General features: G+C 38.1%; 1 long non-coding RNA gene across 1 annotated transcript; it reads right to left on the bottom strand.

The window, feature by feature from the left end:
* Window positions 1-3,097: 3,097 nt before the first annotated feature.
* On the bottom strand, window positions 3,098-4,199 carry LOC120552000. Its single transcript, XR_005637950.1, has 3 exons — window positions 3,938-4,199; window positions 3,309-3,450; window positions 3,098-3,226 (listed from the first exon to the last, which is right to left on the bottom strand). It is a non-coding gene; the product is annotated as an uncharacterized LOC120552000 (long non-coding RNA).
* Window positions 4,200-8,868: the final 4,669 nt, after the last annotated feature.

Genomic DNA, 8,868 nt, shown 5'->3' with positions numbered 1-8,868 from the left:
CTTAACTGTGACCTACAACATATTGAAGAACACTTGACCCGAGGATTAGTTAAAGTAAATTAAATTTCATTCACAACTTAACTATCAGTGATGTTACCACAACTACCGGGAGTCTGGAGGTCAGGCCATAAAGAACAAAAGAAGGGAAGAAGCCTGGGCCAACCCATCTGACCCAGAACTTCCCCTCTAAACTATAGAATAGTGACTAAACTAACAAAGAAACAAGCTGTGAAAACTAGACTGCCAGACCTCCATCCTCAAAGTGCAATAAACACAAAAGAAAGAAAACAACAGAAGAAGAAACAGTGGTCAAAGCTGCTTCGGTCTCAGAGCGCGATCCCTATCTCCCAGCCTTCCTTATATACAGGGGTAGGGCCACCCTGACAATCAGGAGCACCTTACATGGGCAGAGAGGAGAAAGAGAACACGGGGGGAGCGCATAACAGATGTCAAGCTTTATCCTGGCAATATACATTGTACACCTATTGAGCCAGACTACGAGGATGTTAAAGCTATAGTGCGTAGATTCTGTCTCCCCCATGACGAATTCGAAGTAATGACAAAAACACTGTTGTTACATCCACATGACACAAGCCTTCCGTAATCGCGCACTAGCCCCACCCCTGCTCCACTCAGTTGCTTGTATCCAGGGAGGAAACGGAGGATTAAAAAAGATGAAGGACTCTTCAGAAGAAATATCTACACTCGAGTTTCTGGGTGCAGAAAAGCAGTAAACACATAAGAGTTAGATAAGTCACCTAAACTGACATGGTCATCTAATGCAGAAAACACTCCCAGCTGCTAATATAGCAACCAGTTCCATATTGTGTGGATCTTTGGAGCTAGAGTAAGATCAGGGCACAAACGGAGGTCTATGGAGTTATATTACTATCTTTATTCAAGAGCGCATTATTTCAATTTGAGAGCATTTCTCACTGATATTACGTTCACATTTCTTGCTCTCACACTCAAATAGTCACTGCTCGCGCTCAAAACCTTGCTTTCACACTCAAATAGTCACTGCTCGTGCTTGATTTGCTCTGCTTGTGCTCAAACTTTCTGCCTGGACTCAGATATTTTGTTGTTTGGACAGATTTCCTGCTCTCAGCTTTGAACCTTCTCCTCACACTCAGGCTGATTCTGCTCGCTTACAAATCTTGCTCTGCTCTCGGATTTCTCCTGCGCGCTCGGATTTTTTGGTGTTATAACCCTATCAAAATTCAACAACCAATAGAATGCCAGCTGTAGTGTTGACCAATGAAATGATCCCTGCTCCGTTGAAGATGCGTTCAATTTACTGTTGAGGGCGGCTGCTCTGTAACCAAGTTTAGCTATGTAGCTACCCCCGCGCCGTCCATTGCTTTATTATAAGTATATGTCAACAATGTGCACAGAGTGGTCGATGCACTTTCACTTGCACCCATCAGGAAACTGGAGAAAGTCCACAACTACGAGGGTGAGTAACATAACTTAAGCACCTAGCTAGCTAGCTAACATGGCGCTAGCATATAGCCTAGCTTGATGTCCATAAACAAATAGATTTTCTGTATTGTTTAGCTAGATTGAACAACATATGACGGACAGTATGTGTATATTTGATGACCCCACTTTGTATTTTTCCTCATTTGGTTAACCATGTTCCTGGGATTTGGCTAATTTCATATTAGAGCCAGTAGTAAAAAGTGTAATATAACTGAAAGAACACAAGAAACTGCATTGTTTCTGCATCACTGTTGTGTTCATCAGAATTTAGTCTTCATTCCTTCATTTAACATTAGTCTGAAAATTATGAATTCATATCACTGTTTAAAAAGTTGTAACATTAAGTACAATTTCACCACTATAATAAAAACAGATCTAGAAATGATATGGTTTCTTATTTGCTCCTTAAAATCAGTTATTTTTTAAATTAATACAAAGCAAACTGAAGTGAAAAAAAGTATTTTGTTTTACTTTCTTTTCATCCAGGTGGGGCTGAGGGCCTCGACCCCTGTTGATCTGTGTGTGTCATATCACCAGCCCATGAAAGCTAGAAGTCACCCTGCTGCTCCAGATCTACCTACTGTACGGCTGGCTACAGACTACAACCATCTGCTCCAGATCTACCTACTGTATGGCTGGTTACAGACTACAACCATCTGCTCCAGATCTACCTACTGTATGGCTGGTTACAGACTACAACCATCTGCTCCAGATCTACCTACTGTATGGCTGGTTACAGACTACAATCATCTGCTCCAGATCTACCTACTGTACGACTGGCTACAGACTACAACCATCTGCTCCAGATCTACCTACTGTACGGCTGGCTACAGACTACAACCATCTGCAAGTTTTGTTTGTAGTTAACATCAACAGCTGCACTAAAAGTCTCTTGGGTTCATATGGGACTTGGTTGTTCTCCATACTGCATCATACACTATTGTTTTGTTATATTAGTACAGACAACAGTAAGTATCATTACTTAATCACAGTATATATTATTCTGGTGTACACGGTTGACTTAACTCACTGCTATTGATTATACGTCACTTTAGCTTGCCACTACCTCATAACTTTACCTTAATTGCTCTTGTATAGTTAATTTATCTTCTACTAGTTGTATATACCTCCTTTTAATTGAATTATTCTTATCTTATCTTTATTCATAACCCTGCTCACAAACTCACCTGTACCTGGGTCATCTGTTTGCCAATATATGTTCCTGCTACAGTAAAACCTACAGGCAAATTGTACTTCTTCACCGTAGTATGAATCATACACTTTTAAGGTTTTGTGTGAAATATTGTGCAATTTGTTATGAATTACTCATTGTTTTGACAATGTAAATTAAAGCCATTTACCAAGTGTGAGCTCTGGTCAATTTAATTGTACTGTTTGTTTTTTTATAAATGTTATGGAAAAAGAAAAACCATTTGCCTTGATCAGGGTTTTAATTTGTTGCAAATATGAACATGGTTTTAATAATCTTATTGCTCTGAAATACTACAATGATTTAAGAAATATCAGTGATACTTATCAACATTTATTGAATTGATTGAATATATTGGCAGACATTATAGGCACCTATTCATGTCAACAGATACAAAAATAGTTTGTTCTCTCTTTTATCACTTTGATTACGCAGTTGATGGTGTAGAAACGTGTGAAGTCCTTGTAGATCTCTGGCACTTTGAGGACAGACAGATCCAGCAACTCTCCACTGTTGTCTTTATATAGTATGCTCCTATTAAATACAAATTCATAGACATCAACACATAATATATTAGGTATACATAGCTTTTAACATAACATCATTACTATCTTACCTTGTCTGATTTGGTTTTGTGGATATCAGTAATTTTCTCTCCCAGGCCTGGTTGTGTGTGGATTTAAGCAAGAAACATACATGCACATAGTGCATAGACCAGTGTGCTGTGATGCAGCTCAACAGGGATACTTCAGTCACACCTGAAAGAAGAGAAACAAACAAACAAAATACTTGTTCTTTTCTGCTCAGTTTGCTTTGTATTAATTAAAAAAAACATATAAGTTGCAAATAAAGCACATCATTTCTAGATCTGTTTTATTATAGTGGTGAAATTGTACTTAACAGATTGATAGGAATTCATAATTTTCAGACTAATGTTATATGAAGGAATGAAGACTAAATTCTGATGAACACAACAGTGATGCAGAAATTCCAGTTTCTTGTGTTCTTTCAGTTATATTACACTTTAGTTTTTACTACTGGCTCTAATATGAAATTAGCAGGAACATGGTTAACCAAACAAGGAAAAATACAAAGTGAGGTCATCACATATACTGTCCGTCATATGTCATTCAAACAATCATGTCGCTAAACAATACAGAAAATCTATGTTTATGGACATCAAGCTAGGCTATATGCTAGCGCCATGTTAGCTAGCTAGCTAGGTGCTTAAGTTATGTTACTCACCCTCGTAGTTGTGGACTTTCTCCAGTTTCCTGATGGGTGCAGGTGAAAGTGCATCGACCACTCTGTGCACATTGTTGACATATACTTATAATAAAGCAATGGACGGCGCGGGGGTAGCTACATAGCTAAACTTGGTTACAGAGCAGCCGCCCTCAACAGTAAATTGAACGCATCTTCAACGGGGCAGGGATCATTTCATTGGTCAACACTACAGCTGGCATTCTATTGGTTGTTGAATTTTGATAGGGTTATAACACCAAAAAATCCGAGCGCGCAGGAGAAATCCGAGAGCAGAGCAAGATTTGTAAGCGAGCAGAATCAGCCTGAGTGTGAGGAGAAGGTTCAAAGCTGAGAGCAGGAAATCTGTCCAAACAACAAAATATCTGAGTCCAGGCAGAAAGTTTGAGCACAAGCAGAGCAAATCAAGCACGAGCAGTGACTATTTGAGTGTGAAAGCAAGGTTTTGAGCGCGAGCAGTGACTATTTGAGTGTGAGAGCAAGAAATGTGAACGTAATATCAGTGAGAAATGCTCTCAAATTGAAATAATGCGCTCTTGAATAAAGATAGTAATATAACTCCATAGAGGTCTGCACACTGTTGTGCTCTAAATAATGTGCAGTTAAGTGTGCAGTGTAGTATTTAAAAAAAACTAAATGTTAACACATAGTGATGAAACATTGCTAATAGCTGCGGAGGACAAGAGGGTACATTGTTATTAGTCACAATGCAATACAATTATTTTCAAATTGATCCTGGTGTAATTATTAAAATATATTTTCTCTCAAATGGAAAATAAGAAAAAGGATGAAATTAGCTGGCTTCATTGTAGTAAACCTGTCATCTTGGATAAATAAAAAAAAAGAAACTTACTTAGTACTTAGAGAGTACTCCAGATTTGACACAAATGTTTATGGATGGTTACAAGCAGGGATGTGACTATGCATTTCAAACTGTCAACATATAGCAGTTCAAAGCAATGCCAAAAGACAGATCTTTCCGTTTTTGTGGAATAAGCATGCATAGACATACTGCATACTCTCACACACAATAATGATCCTTGACTTCTGCACGGGTGGAAGTCGTGCACATGGACTGATATTTTCTCCCATTATAGAGCAGATTAAATCAGGTTTGAGGAAATGACTGTTGCCTGCTGATTTGCAATAAAGCCCAATAACAGTAAGGGTAAGAGTTTGAGCAGAGATAATGTGGTAATAAGTAGATTTGTTTGCAATAAGTCTGAAAATGCCGATGCAAATGTTGTTTAAAAGGGCAATAAGAGCATTTTGTTAACTATTTAAGTGAAAAAGTAACAAATTGCTTTACTGACCATGCCTACTTCCATTCTCTTACAATAAAGTAGGGGAGAGTGGGGTATGTTGTCACACTTTTCACACTGTCTAACATTTACTGAGCACCATACATCACAATAGTATAAATGTCATACCAAATGAAAGAAGGAAGTCTTGGGAACATATGTTGTATTCATAACATTTTCATATCTTATCTCATTATGGAGTTGTAGACTGTTAAATAGAGAATGTACACTTGTGACAATTTGCCCCATCGGCGGGTAAATTGTCACACTAGATTATCTAAAAATAAGAACACAACTAATTTGTGAATATTGATTTCCAGAACTGGAAATATAAACTATCATGCCTAGAGAATCTGGAAAAACAATACACATTTCAATCAAAACACATTTACTTTGAACTTCAAACTCTAACGTTCTCTGGCTTGCACACAGATTCATGATAACTGAATGGAAAGCTGCAGATAACTTGCTTAACTTAACATGTTTAACCTGAACTAAACAGATGCCCTGTATTTGACTAATCAGGCTCATCTTTAGAGTCACAATTCTGGCACACATAAATTGCCTGGCCTAAGGTGAAAGCATTATGGGCCCATTTGTTGCATTTTACACATTTTACCCAGGTCTCTTTTGGACGACTGTTTGAAAATGGCTCCACACAGATGAGGCAGAAGCACTCTTCATCATCTGATGATGACTCTTGTATAATTTTTCTTGTTTTAGCTGCCTTGTTCTTCGTAGGTCCAGATTTTGACTCCCCCCCCCCACCCTTGCTTCCCTTACTTTTCAAACAGCTTTTTGCAAGATTGAGCCTTATTCTTTTCTATTTCTAGTTGCTGCTTCACTGGCGTGTCAGTAAGAATTGCTTATTTGCGTTGTTTTCATCCTTTGCTGGCTGGTCACATGTGACAACTTGCCCCAAAGTCATTGAAACAACTTTCCCCAAACTGACATGTGCGCTAATGTTGGCTTAATCTCAAGGTAAACTCAACATAGCAATTCAGCTAAAGTATCAAAAGACACGTTATTGTCTCCTCTATTTTGTGCAAAATAATTATTTTTAACATTCATACCTAACAAAGTTGTATTGCATAAAATTTAAAGTGCAATTGTTTTACTTTTTAAGCAGAAAAATAAGAAAATGTGCTAACCTCAGATTAGAGCGACCTTGACCACATGTGAACAGGAAGTTGCCTTTAGAAGAAGAAGTCACACAAAGTGGCTATTTGATTTTTGAGATAGAGCCTCTAGTGGTGGAGTTATGAGCAGTGTGACAACTTACCCATGTGACAACTTACCCCGCTCTCCCCTACTTTGAATTAAAATTCCCCCACCGAATTGCATGTGCTTTATTACAAATCTTAGAGTTCTATATAGTTGTCAACCTCAAAGTTTGAGTTTTGAAAAGGACCCATACTCTTCCTATTTGGGAGTATCTTAGTCTTTGAAGTTGGTTATCTTCTCAGCAGCGTTTGCAGCTGTGGTGCTTAAAATTAATCCATATATTAATAATGTCAGAGTTCTGTCTCTTTCTCTGGGATGCAACATTAGAGGAGGAAAAGTTTTAATCCATGCATAAATGATTAGAGAGTTTTGTTACCGAAGGATTATCTATTCTATCCCCTCTGCACAAGTACCTTTGATCCTGTGACACACACACACACACACACACACACACCCACACACACACACACACACACACACACACACACACACACACACACACACACACACACACACACACACACACACACACATTTTGACCACCAATGGCAAGCAGAGTCCCACAGATCACTGCATGTGCACAACCTGCAACTCAAAAGTGTGAATGTATACCCATGCGTCTGTGTGTGTGTTGTTGTATACGACATGATCAAAGGCACTTGTGCAGGAGGGATAGAAATGATAATCCTTTTGTTACAAAACTCTCTAATCATTTATGCACGGATTGATACTTTGCCTCAGCTAAAACAGCACACCAGAGACAGAGAGAGAGGCAGAGAGAAAGAGGAAGGTAGCAGAGACAGATGCATAACAGCAACAAATAAGGACTGGACTTCGAGGTTAGCAAATATTAATATTTATAAATATATACATATTCAAATGTATCACAACAGACTTTGCATGAGCAGGACTGGACTGGATGGAATGCAATTTTTTTTCAAAGAAAGTTAGATTACATTTAACTTTTTTTTTTTTTATTGTGAGATAAAGCAATTGCTTTATTGTTAATTAACCGGAATAACCGGTATGACCACCGTTTGTTAATTAAGTTGGTGAATGCAAGGAAGAAGTCAACATTTGTGAGTGAAATAATAATAGCTCGTCACACGTTTTTGTTTTGTTTTTAAATAGTAAAACTAGTGAGATTTTACAAATATTCTTTACATTAACTGGCCTGAGAGGGCTGTCGTTGGCCCAGAGCTCAGCAGCATTTGTGCATGTTGCTGGATGTTACCAGTAACTCATACTTCTCTTTTCCCATTTAGAAACAGATTCATCACTTAGAGCATGTAGCCACAATTACACAGTTTATTTTTCCCGAAGTAACAAGTGTAGTTTGAATTACTTTGACAGTCAACAACAAAACTCTGGAGATTTTGACAAATGACCCCATGCTGGACAGTTCAAAGATAACATCACTTGCTCCTTCTATAAATCATGTATTAAAATTAATGAATTTTGCATTCGGCTATACTGCGGCACCTTTTTTTACCGTAAATCTCCTAGCAACAGCAGATTGAATTTGGCCCTTTCTTCGTACCAAGAATAACTTCTTGATAATTGCTCCACAGTGAACAAGTTCTGCAAGCAGATTGTCAAGAGTTCTGCAAAGAGCACGAATTATAAGCATAATTATAGGTCAAATTATGCATTTCAATAATGCTCCAAATGAGCTCCACCATGGGTTTCAGATTTTATTGGCACCCTAATAAAAGCTACTTCAATTTTTTTTTTTTCGCTAGTCTGAATACACTCCATTGATGACACTGCTGAAGCCATTGTTCTGCTATGATTATGTGATTGTGTTCATTAGCAGCCTTTACAATACTAATTGGCTGCTGGACAATGAAAAGCTCAGAAATATATGAATGACTACATGATTGAAATGAGAAGAATACTTTATCAATTTAATGTGATTTTAGATTGAATGCTATTTAGCACACCATTGTGTATTCTGCACCTAATGAGCAGTGTATTGATTGTATGGAATGCTATATCAGGCCTAAAAAAAAAGAAGTGCTGTTGGTCATGGGTCGGTAGGGAATTTATTTTATTCTTAATTTTTTCCCAGTTGCAGCAAGGGATAGGTAGTATTTTTTATTTTTATTTTTTTCTTTACAGTAGCGATGATACTCTATTTTTTCATAACATAGCCTACCTGTACTACATGTACTCTACCACCTTGTGTGTCCCAGCATGTTACACACACACACACACACACACACACACACACACACACACACACACACACACAACACACACACACACAAAATTAACTGTTACTAATGTAGGCTAATTAAAAACTGACCTGAGCCTGTTGCGGGACGCACTAGAGGACCAAGACACAAAGTAAACACGCCTCTCTGACCGGTACCGGGGGGTTAGTGG

The sequence above is a fragment of the Perca fluviatilis genome, chromosome 22 (genome assembly GCF_010015445.1).
Source record: "Perca fluviatilis chromosome 22, GENO_Pfluv_1.0, whole genome shotgun sequence".
Taxonomy (NCBI): domain Eukaryota; kingdom Metazoa; phylum Chordata; class Actinopteri; order Perciformes; family Percidae; genus Perca; species Perca fluviatilis.
Note: the sequence above shows the minus strand (reverse complement) of the source record. Positions and strands in the feature narration are given on the sequence as shown.